Below are 9,927 nucleotides of genomic sequence, written 5' to 3' on the forward strand. Positions count from 1 at the left end.
CACGTTTGCTTTCACCGATGTGGAGGCGAATTCTGCTTACGAGTCGTAGAGTCAATCGTAGAATTGATCGACACTCGAGGAATTTTTGGAGAAGGAAAATTCTTTCGAAAATTTTTATTCCGTCGAAGACGCGTACGATGGAATATTTTTGGACGTATGCAATTTCAGAAACCACTTGCGCCGTAATAACGAGTATTACTCGGGCACAGATCGGTGGATATCTTTTTCAGAAAAGACCTCGATTACGCGATATCGAATACCGAGATTATATCGTATAAAATCTCTCTCTCTCTCTCTCTCTCGGATACCGAGACAATTCGCGAAACCGAATCTGGAATTGGGTAACGAAGAACCGGCGGCTTGGTGGAGGGGTGATTCGCGGCTCGAGATAGGTCGCTTTACACCGATCCTAATTACTTCGCCATGTCATTTTACACCGGCGTCTAATCAGCGCGGCAATCGGCTTAACGGGAACCCCATTACGATGGTTAATAGGATTTTTCTTGCGTTACCTTCTTCGACGCTTCGAAGCTTTTGTGCGTTTCGCGAGTGGCGATGCACACGCGATACGCGATTAGACGCGGTCGTGTGTGCGTGGCGGACAAAGGTTTTTAATAAAATGATCGGCTGAGGCTGAGAATCGGTCGAGGCAACGAGACACACCGCGATGGGTACGCGCAATTAAACCCCGAGGGTACTCCTTCGATTCTCGCCTCTTCTTGCCGCGGCGTTCCGAAGAAAAGCGAAATGAATGGCCAGAGTAAATGGCGCGTGTAACGGGAAGCCACGGGAAACCCTTCGGCAGAGGTCCACTTTGGGAACGGACACGTTGCAACCTCCACGATCGTCGACATCTACCATCGACTGTTTAAACTCTGGTCCCGAAATAAAACCCACTTTCCTTCACCTTTACCCCTCTCTCGGCGCCTTCGTTCTCCTTTTCACCCCATTACAATACCAAATCAGCCAGCAGAGTCTGTTTAACCCTTATCAGGGAGATTTTTCTGCAAACTCGGCCTCGAGTAGACCCCGTTGCAGCGAGGCTATCCCAAGCCCGCGTCAGCCGCCATCGCGATGCATCCGCGTGTTCGAAGGAGGATAGTGGCTGCATTCGAGTCGTCTGTTTGACCCGACCTCGTGAACCCCGCTCCACCCAAGGAGCTGCTAGCGGAGCTCGTGCAGGCTAGAGCCGCGCGTAAAAGGATCCCAGGTTCGTGTGCTGCCGCTTCCATTCGCCCTGCCATCGGGGCCCGAGCAGCTCGGTCCCATCGGCGGCGCGATCTCGCGGGAAATGGAGCACGCCGGTCGATTATATTCCAGCGAGGTCGAAGCCGGGCCGCCTGCTGACCTCGCCGAGCCGCGCGGCTCTCTTGCATCATGGATCACGCCGCCTTTTGTGGCACTGTTATCCAACGGGAAGCGCCGTGCACACGGGCGTCCCGTGTAATTCAATTAAAAATAAACCGGCCGCAATTATTCGGCCCGAGGACGGTCGCCTGCCGGCGAACGCGATACCGGCGTCGTTCGGTCGCCGTTACACCAATTTGCGACGGATTACAGCGAAATCGCTCGCATAACTGTGCACCAAAGCCGTTTCTTGTCGCGTTTACCGATTCCATGTGTTCTACCAGCCCGTTCCACGACGATTATCGTTCGTTCGCTGGTTAACGCGTTCACTGCGCCCATGGATACTCGTTCCCGTAAATGCCCCACTAGCTGCATATAGAGGCAAGGAATTTTTATCGAGCCCCGAAGATCTTGGTCGCGTGAGAATATCTTAGACGCCACTCTTGATCGAGTATTCCCGAGATTTAGATCACGCGCGGAAATACAAAATGGAATTCTTAAATTTTAATACGGTTATGGCGAGGTGAGACGCGAGTTTTCATCGAGTATTCGAATGATTTAGAGCACGTGAAGAAATACAAAATAAAATTTCACGATTCTAACGTGATCGAGATAAAGGAAGGTACGTGTTGTTTATGCAATCGATACGGGAGGCATTAAACAATTTACTTTTACAATTTACGAGTCGTGAGATGTACTGCTCGTTCACGTGACGCTTCACGATGGAAACATACAACGCGCAAGATACCCCGCCAAATTTAAACCGTGTACCATAAGTTTAACACTTTAATGGCTGCTCGTTTACGCAGTAAAACGTTGCCAAGGACCGGCAATATTTTTGAAGAATTGATATAAAATATCTCTATTTAAAATTCACGAAGTAATACAACATGTGCGAACAATAACAATTTAACAGCAAATTTAATATTTTTCCCTTGTGTGATAATTAGTGTTATAATTAATTATTAATCAGTGGTAGCATCACATACATGCTGTGTGAGCGGACATTAAGCTGTAACCCTTTGCACTCGAGAGGTGAGCTTCAGTCACCATTTCATAAAATTGGGAAGATCGATATTAATTAATATATCAAATTTAGTGTAACGCGACAGTGTGCGAGGTATCGAAATCAAATAATTCTACAATTCTATTATACAATTCTTTATCAACTGCTCAAGAAAGTACCGTCAGTTTTTAGTAATCTTTGAATTTCTACTCTTCTCTAGCAAAAAAATCGTCGATTGCAAAGGGTTAATAGGAATCAGTCAAAATTACGAAAGACAAATTTACAAAGTGTTAAGAGAAAACACATTTACCATTTCCTCCTATTCGTGTTTCTTTATCCATGCAGGTATATTGGACTTATTCGTACAATTTTCGACGCGTTCTTGGGTAACAACGAGTACACCGAAAGTACCCGAGGAAAGTTGTGCCCTATCAGAGGAGCAGAGCACGTAGCTCGTTGCGTGGGCCGTTTGTATAGTTATTCCGAGGGCGAAGAAACGTTATTAATCTTCCCTTCGATGCGCTCGGGCCTGTCGACGCGGCGCACGGGAACTATAGCAGCGTGGTTTCCGGCTCGACCCGGGGTCGAGGTCATCCGCGTAATTTCACCTAAACAAATCGACGTGCCTCGCGCGATCGAGCCTCCTCGTCCTGCCCCCTACGTACTCGCGCTCCTCCCTTTTTCCGCGCGCACGTATCATTTTCGCGAACACGAGCCGTGCACGCGCTGTTTACACGATGCATTACCCCGGGAACGAACGCTCGATCATCGAACGTCCGCTTCCTCGTTCGAACTTGGCGAACAGCTGAGTTCAGCCGCGATGAACGACCCCTGGCGGATCGTTACAGCGACCTCGCGTGCCAAGGGGACGCTCTTACGCCGACACGAAATTTATTCCAAGAGCATCCATCGCAATTAGCCGGTTTCCCCCGACGATGCTCCATCCAGCTGGTAAATAGCGCAGGAAATTCGCCCGTGTTCTCCGTCACCTCTGACCGAGGTTCCAGAGACGAATTCGTTCCACGTTGTCGCTCGATTAGGTTTGTTCTACGCGAGTCCACTTGGGGGAAGGCACGGTGTATCGAAGACGCGATAAAACGATAGCGTATTTTACGATACCCAGAGTTTCTAGAGTATATTTCTGCAATACGATAATTGGAAAATTATACGATATTTTATTAAGTTTGAATTTAGGGGAAGTTAGCAGTAGGATAGCCATTGCAAGCGAGACGTCAAAGATAGATCAGGATCCTTGCAGTAGATGGTAACTAGGCTACTCTTCTTTAGTGTAAAGAGCAATGTCACTAAGTGGAATTAGATTAAAATTGTGGATACGTGGTTTATATTGGAATTAATGACGCGACGCAGGCTTAGAACTCTACGAGTGTCGGTGTCTGTGTGTTTGAACATCTGGAAACACTTGCTTGGATTTTTCTAGGACTATTCAGACTAGTCCCAGAACCGAGGATGCACAGTATCGCTGTATATGTGATTCCTGTGACTTATATTCTTGAATGAAGGAAATGAAGAATATAATAAAGTGTCCTTCTCAACAATTTAATTAAATTTCGTTCGTGTCAAAGGATATAGTTACCATTTTATCCAAAGTCTCGATTGTACATCCAAGTATATATATCTCTATTTCCTCGTTACAAAGTTCACCGTTCCTGGATTTTAAAATTACAAAGAGACCCGGGTAGGAAAGCCCCGTGTATCGCTTTCACGCTCGTGCCCCATTCTCTCCGGCAATTTTTCTTCACACGAAAGCCAACGTTTCCTGAAGTCGTGTCTATTCCGGCCAGCAGGAAAGGAACACGCTGCGAAGCGAGAGTCGCGCCTGCAGTCACTTGTCATCCGCTTAATCAACATAGCGCCAGATCGAATTCCGTGAGACTACCGGAGAACATTCCCGTCCGTTTCTAGCCCCAATGACCTGAAAGCAACAACCCGCGATGAATATTTTATAAGAATAGAGAGTCAACCTTCGACTCGGTCCCTCGGCTGCCTGCTCACGGCATACTCCGGTGTCAGAACACCTGGACCCATGCAGCTCGCTGCTAGTTCACGACCAGGAGCAACCGAAACGTTAACGAGACAACCTCGTCGTTTCGACTAAGGATCCCAAAGAGGCGACCAAAGAGGTAACCACTAGGCAAGCCTACCATACTCCCTTGGATAGCACCCGTAGGGACCATAGCGAAGGCAGGCTTCTCGAAGACCGCCCGAGGTCTCAATCCGTACGCGTTTCGTCGACTGGGTCGCGCTCAGCTCGTGCATATCGGCTGGACGTGATTGCCGCGTATTTCACTGCGGGGTCATTTCGATCGAGGCATTATCGGTGCCGGAGAAACCATAACGAGCCCACGTAGCCCGTTGCCCGCGCCTGCATCACGGCGTCGAGGGGCAATGAGCGTGGTAGGAGCGCGTGCACGTACGTGTACACGTGTACGCGATACGCGGCCAAGGTGTACCGCGTCGTGCAACCGCGCTCAACCATAAGACACGTATGTTTATATCGTGCCGCGGTGCACCGCGTTACGTCGCGCACGCGGGGTGCACCCGCGGCGCATGTAACGCTCGCGGAAATGTATGTACACCGGCTACGGAGTGCTTACACGAAGTGTCGTTGTAACCGGCTGCGCGCGCTGCCACCCGTTCCACTCGCCGAACATAACCGAACCCCACCTCTCGCGGTGCATATCGTACCGCGATTACGCTTCCATTTCGCCGCGAGACGCTCGGCGTCGCGACACGACCGCTCGCCGGGCCGATTATGCCGGTAGGAGGACTCGGCTTCGGATCGACACACGCGCGACTTTGGGCTGTGGTCGAGGTCTAGAGGGAACTCGCGGAGGATCACCGCAGATGCTAATGCGGGGAGCCCTCGAGCTAGACCTCTGCCGAGCTGCAAACGGTGAACTCCGGAGTTTAAGAGAATACCGGGGTGTCGGAGGCATATACGCGAGGATTACACCGGATGAAATCGAATAGCTACTTTCTCTGCCCGGGTACCAGGGACCATTCGGTGCGCTGTGCATTGCGCTGCGGATGAGTCGCGGAAGGAATGCGGGTCCGATTGTCAGACTCCCGATAGGATCGAGTTTGTCCATGCGGTCCGGGTATCTTTATCGCTCGAAATGTCTATAAATATTGAGATTGACAAGTCTCCGGAAGTCTCCATTGAGAATTAACTTACCGTACGTCAGAAGTCTCCTCGTTAAATTGGGTACGCAAATGACTGTCTCAGAAAGGGATGGCAAGTTCAACTCGTTCGTCTATCCGAGCTCCAATTAGAGTTCATTGACGATGTTCGTGACAACGCGTACCGGCAGTGAAAGTGTCAGACCGTGTTCGACGTCTGGCACAATGGTGCATGCACGAAAGAAGCTTCCGTTCCATACCCACGTGCCATTTTCCGAGTCATTTTCATCGAACCTCGTTACCAGAGTCACGCGTTTCTCGCTGGGACTTGGGAGACTCGGAAACCTCTCGTGGCAGGCGGAAGCGTTATCGATAGGTTCCGCGCCGCGTTACAAACGAATAATACCATACGCGCAAAGAGATCAGAAGCGTTAAGACAGTGCTTTATAGGAGCGTGACCCGGGCCGTGTAATTATAGGACGCGCCGCGATAAAAGAGCTCTTGGATTCATAGTTTGACAGCAAATATATGCACGCCCACCGTTGCTCCATCTCGCCGCGCCTCCCTCGGCGTGGTGCGCTCGCGCGCGCGCGCGCGTAATATGAAAAGCCCTGCGCGGCGCAAAAAGGTCGCGCGCGGCAACTCGTTAAGGAGGAGGAGCACGCCTGTGCCGGCTCGTATCCGCGATCATCCGCTTCTAAATTATAATCTTCTTATTTACATTCCCGCTAATTGCACGTTCGCTCGCGCAACTTTGTCTCCCGCGGTGCTTTTCGCTCCTATAAATCGGCCGCCCAGCTTCGCGGCCGTGATTAGGCGTCCTCGGCCAGCGTCGCGAGATTATAGTTCGAAACCGCTTCTTCCACGCCGCTATCGCGCCAGCATCGAACGATCGTGGAAAATCGCGTGCCATTTACGATCCTCTGGATTGGATTCCTACAACTCCGACTGCGGTGCGCCATCTTGGGTGGTGCACCCGTGCGCTCCACGCAGTGCCCATCCTTAGCTCTCGTTTTCCTTCGATAAACGTATCGTTCCGTTGTCCATCGTCGGTTGACGTTTTCTCGACTCGTGAACTCCGGTCGGAGAAACTTGGCTCCGTGCGGTTGACTTTGGATGCTGATCTCTCCGCGTGACGGACGCCATTATGGTTGACAAGGGAGGCGTCCAAATAGTCACGAATTCCTGACGATCGAAGCTGTATCGGATATGGAAGCTTTATTATAGGTTATGTAAAATAATATTATATTCAATGTTGCCTTGGAAATCGGGTGATGATCAAAGTCGAATCCGGTTAAATTTTACGGGAGATAAATGTTCCAAGAAATTCTAAGTATTCCTTATCCCTTATAATATTGCGAATAATCTAATATCGCTTATAATATTGTAAGTATCCATTATAATATCGCGAATGAGATAGGCTGGAACTCCGCTCCGCGACGACAATTCGAGGATAGCGCGCGGCCATTTTGAAAGGCAAAATCCCAGTCAATTTCCAAGGCACTACTGTATTCGTTTGATAGCCGCAATGCATTTATGAGCAGAGACGAAAACGAAACCGAGAGGCCAGTGAGACGTCAGTCAGCTGTGATTGGCAATCTAATCGCGTCGGTAAGTTTTCCGAGTGCGTGCACATACGAATTTACCTAATTGACTAGACTACCCGCTACGAGCAGCTTGAGATATATAGACAACGCGTGACAAAGAAAGCGAACGACGAGTATTCGAGACAAGCGGTCTTGGCTGTGAGCCATCCCGAATCGCTTCTTCCGAGCTTCCTACGACGCATGCCTCGCGTTGAAAGTTCAAATTTAGTTGGCACAGCCAATTTCGTCAGAAAAGTGACCAGACAACGACACGTGTTTAAAGTTACGCGACTCGAAGCCGAGGATTGTTCCGAAGACGAAGATTTCTTCCAAGATTTCTTCATTCTTCGATCTTTCTTCAAGATTTCTTTCAACCAGCAAAGTCCGCATTCTCCGAATTTTATTACACTGTACAGGTAAACAGGAATATTTCAACTGTCGACTAGTATAGTTTAGGCAAGGACGGGTGTCCAGACTGGACCGTCTAAAGATACTTCTAGCAAAGATATTGCACGAGCAGTGGTATTGGGTATAATTAGATTAGTCGGGGCGAAGGGAAAGAGGATGGAGAGGCAATAGAGGAGCAAAAGGAGCCTGGGCAGAGGGAGAGGAATGAGAAGGAAAGAAGACAATACTCGCCAAGGACAGGCGGTATTCAAATGCGTTCGTTGCTGTTGCTTCTGCTGCTGCTGCCTGTACGGCGAAACATTTTTGCAGACTGTCGTGGCTGCAGGACAACCGTCATTTTTTCTTCCGCTCGTAGGCGAGCGTCTTCTCTTCTTCTTCTCTCTCCGTTCTCCCCGTTCTACCTCCGCGAAAGCTCCATTCCACCACTCTCGTTGCCCCTGTCGCAAATCCGTGCCGGGCAAAAACCGACACCTCTGTCCCTTTTCGCGTATATCACCAAGCTTTACTACTCATTGTCGGGAAATATAGCGACGCGGCGACGCGCGAAGAATTCCTCCAGCGGCCGAACCTTTGTGTCCCGCAAAGAACACCGCGTCGTTAACCGGGCATAATTTCCGTTCGCGCGATTATCGGCGAATGCCTGGAGAAAGGTGACGGTCACCGATTCCCTGCAAGCTGCCGCGGCTCACGCCGATCGCCAGGCTTTCCAGCACTCCCGAGTAAGGGTAGAAGGGAACCCGATTGAAATCGCCGCAACCAGGATATCGAATATTTTGTTGCTATTCTTGTATGCCTTGTATGATTCGAAAATTGATGTTAGATATTTGACAATAGACTGTAAAACAAAAGAAAATAAGCATTGCTTAAATTTCAAACGTAACATAATTTGTAAAAATAAAATATTTTAAACTTGTAACTAAATTATAGCTAGCATGTAACTAATATTTCAACTTTAATGCGTAGCTCTTAGCTTGGTATCGTTTGCCAAAGATTTTTCTTTGGAAAACGATACCAATTACCAGGTCTCACCACGTGGAGGTGGCTACGCATCGAGACCCACATGCGCCCTAGTGGCGCAGCCTGCTGGCGCTACCTGTATCAAAGGTACCCTAATCTAACTTGGAGCGAATTCAGTTAAAATGACTCTACTGACACTTTATTATATTTCGTGTCTTACGAAAGGGGTTTCGGTTCTGTATACTGAAACTCTACTGTCGCAACGCTAAGATATTTTCAAGTTCCCATAAAAATAGGGAATGAAATATCAAACACGCGAGCTAATAGAAAATCGCGACGCGCCCGAACGAGTTCGCGATTATTCGAAAGACCGACTAGCCTAGGCGATGTACTCCCGTGTACAGAGATAACTTCATACCTCGGCACCCTCCCGATCGGGCCTAGCTCAATTCCAGTCACTGTCGCACTCGCCAAGACTTACACGTGGACCAAGGATAGTCCCTGAACCAATGAAACTTCTAGTGTCAACGCGAGGGCCCTGCTGGGCGGTTGCCGGCCAAGACAGACACTTCGCATCCCAGCCACACGGGGTAGAACTTAATCATCCCTGTGGTCTAACCGTAGATGGTACTAGTCCGTCAGCCAGCATGTGCCCGAGCCCCAGTCGCGTACGACTTAGGCAGCGGACCGCCCCGTCGAGGTCAGAAGACGCACTGATCCGAGGGGGTCACCCTGGAACCCGATGCATGACGAGATTGACAGTGACTGGAAATGAGTGTCGGAGACGAGTCGTGAGGATGACTTACGAAGCATGTACTTATCGAGTACACGAGAGCACGTCGCGTAGGCTAGTCGGTACTTACGAACGATCGCGATTATCGCGAGAACAATTATGTTCTATTTGCTAAACGAGGGGGATAAGAAAATGATAGAGAATTTATAAATTTCGCTCCAAGTTAGGTAGCTTACCTTTGTACAGATAGCGCGCACATGATACTTAGTCTATGGATCTATCTTATGATTACTTAAAAGTAAACGCACGCATCGTTCATTGATGTGTCACAAACAGAATCTTGAGAAACCTAAAAGCTAAAACAGAATATATTATTGTTAATATGTAGCTGAAAGGAAAGGGATTAGTACGAGGAAACCATCAAGGATAATAACCAAATGGAACGAGCAAGCCAACGACGAGACCTGAGCAACATAACTACGAGACAGAAACATTCCAACGGTGAGATATAAACATACCAACGAGGAAGCGCTCGAGTATTATACGAAATACTCGAACGCTCTAACGAAAACAAATCGAACGGAAGTCGTAAAATTTGTGAAAGGAAAGATTTAGCCAACGATGAGACATAAGTAAACCAACGACGAAGCATTCGAATATTGTACGAAATACTCGAATGCTGAAACAAAGAGACAAATAGAATGAAAGAAATAAAATCTGGAAGAAGAAAAATAATTAGAACCTGAAAG

This window comes from Eufriesea mexicana, unplaced genomic scaffold (assembly GCF_001483705.2).
Source record: "Eufriesea mexicana isolate 0111107269 unplaced genomic scaffold, ASM148370v2 scaffold2839, whole genome shotgun sequence".
Classification (NCBI taxonomy): domain Eukaryota; kingdom Metazoa; phylum Arthropoda; class Insecta; order Hymenoptera; family Apidae; genus Eufriesea; species Eufriesea mexicana.